This window comes from Cynara cardunculus (genome assembly GCF_001531365.2).
Source record: "Cynara cardunculus var. scolymus isolate 2C chromosome LG 8, CcrdV1, whole genome shotgun sequence".
NCBI lineage: Eukaryota > Viridiplantae > Streptophyta > Magnoliopsida > Asterales > Asteraceae > Cynara > Cynara cardunculus.
In genome coordinates this window covers 11,980,788-11,983,207 of record NC_037535.1, presented here as the reverse complement: position 1 = coordinate 11,983,207, position 2,420 = coordinate 11,980,788, and the positions used below count along the sequence as shown (strand labels likewise).

Below are 2,420 nucleotides of genomic sequence, written 5' to 3'. Positions count from 1 at the left end.
AACCTTTGGGGGTAAGGAACATAAGGAGGGACTGGTTTTATCACATTCTTGCTTGGATGTGTTAAGCAAGATGGGTCTTGAATGCCTTGAGTCTTTATGGTGCACTTTGGAGGTTCAGATGGAGTCTTAGCATCAAGCTTAGGGGTCTCTAAAACCTCAGCCCCTTCTGATTTTTTTAAAACATCTTCTGGAAACAGTAAGGGATAGTCTGATCTAGGGGGGACAGAAGTGGTGGTCTCAGATGCTTGCTTCTCTAAAGGTTGGACCGGTCTTTCTTTGGCAGAGACCAATGCTGTAGCATCAGTTTTTGACAAAATTGGTTTACGATCTTTTTGCATGGCCTCTGTCAATTCCTTCCCACTTCTCAAGGTCACTTCTTTCACATGTTATTTTCCTAAGGCTCTCGGGACTTCTGTGTTACTAGGCAAAGTACCAAGGACTCTATTGGTCTGATTGAGTGCAAGTTGACTGACTTGGGTTTCCAGATTTCTGATAGCAGCACTTTGTTGATTAAAAAGAGATTGATTTTGAGAGTTTTGTTGGGTTATCAAAGCTTGATTTTGAGCTTGAGCTTGTGCAAATAACCCTTTTATCATTGCTTCCAAAGAAGATGATAAATCAGCCTGTGGAGGTGGCTTGTTTTGAAAAGGTGGTTAGGAATTCTGAAAACTTTGTTGGTGAGAGTTAGAATTGTTTCCATGATGTTGAGGTTGGAAATTAGAAGTTCCTTGTTGTTTAGGTACGGGTGGATTTAAACATGGACTGGTCCAAGAAAAATTCGGGTGTTGTTTCCAACTTGCATTATAATTGTTGGTATAGGGACCAGATCCATTATGAACAAAGTTTATGGATTCAGAATTATGAGGACAATGTTCATACGAGTGTTCCCCACCACAGCACACACATTGCACAGAGAGGACTGTTGGAACAGATGTGTAGCAGCTTGCTGTACTCCCTGACCAGAAGTTAAATTTTTCAATAAATTGGTCATGGAGGTAAACTGAGCTGTTAATGCAGTATATGCATCAACTTCATGTATTCCAGCAGTCTTTTTCTGTGGCTGGGCACGTGGGTCAGCCCAATGCCCATTGTTTGCTGATATCTTTTCTAGGATCTCATATCCCTCATTATAGGTACTGGCTGTAAAGGCTCCGCATGCAGTCGCGTCGAGCATTTGTTTTGTCATGGGACTTAACCTATTGTAAAACGTCTCAAGTTGAATACAGTATGGAATGCCATGGTGTGGGCATTTCCTTAACAGCTCTTTAAACCTTTCCCACGCGTTAGGAACAACTTCATCATCCAGTTGTTTAAAAAGACAGATCTCGTTTCTGGATTTGGCGTTCCTTGTTGGTGGGAAATATTTTCGCAAAAATTTTTTCGCCATGTAACCCCATGACGACACAGATCCTGGTGTTAAAGAGTTAAACCATGCTTTTGCCTAATCCCGTAATGAAAATGGAAATAAAGTGAGTCTGAGAGCGTCGTTGGACACTCCCGGGATCAGGAAGGCATCTGTGATTTCCATAAAAGACTTTAAATGAGAATGTGGGTCTTCTGAGGGTAGTCCAGCAAATTGGCCATTAGTCTGTAACATATGAAACATTATCGGTTTTAGCTCGAAATGGAGAGCGSTCATATGTGGTCTAACTATCCCAGAATTTAATTGCTCAAAATCCGGGATAGCATAATCCATGATCCGTCCATTTTTTGAATTTGCCAGATTAATGATATTTGGAGTTTGTGCCCTTTGTTGCTTATTAGGGTCAGATTCTGTGTCCAAATTATTATCATTTTCATGATGTGGGTTTCCTTGGTGAAAAATTGGGAACGGTGGTATTTGCCCAAAAATTGGCGGTTGGTTTTCCAAATGTGGTACTTCCGGAATGTTGGGAGCAGGTAACTCCATGTTGGGAGGGAGTAGAGCCTGAAATGCTCTCTGAGCCCTCCTTCTATGGTGAAACGTTCTCTCAATGTCTGGATCAAATTCGAAAAATTCCCCGCGATGTGTTCTTGGCATACACCACTTTTCAAAAACAGGTACAAGAAACATCAAAACTTTTACTTTTCTCAAAAGAAAACTTTAAGCTTGCCAATCCCCGGCAGCGGCGCCAAAAACTTGGTCGGTCAAATCCTTTACCCTTAGACTTAATGAAATTGGGCCACAAAGCAAGTATACAATACGGYCCAACRTCGTCTTTCCAAGTAATAAAGTGGTACAAGTACYGGAATATCGTCCACAGGGATTGGAGCAAAAGTTAAATAAGAGTCCAATAAAAGAAAGATTTCAGATGACGAAAACGATGACTTTAGTTTGATTCCGAGTTAACACAGGTAAAATAACAGAATAATAAAGCAGAATAATAAAGCAGAATAATAAAGCAGAGTAATAAAGGTAGCACGGGTGTAAGATTTGGGGT

General features: G+C 40.9%; 1 non-coding gene across 1 annotated transcript; it reads left to right on the top strand.

Annotated features, from left to right (window-relative positions):
- The first annotated feature begins 1,232 nt into the window (after positions 1-1,232).
- On the top strand, positions 1,233-1,339 carry LOC112517550. Its single transcript, XR_003069733.1, has one exon. It is a non-coding gene; the product is annotated as a small nucleolar RNA R71 (small nucleolar RNA).
- Positions 1,340-2,420: the final 1,081 nt, after the last annotated feature.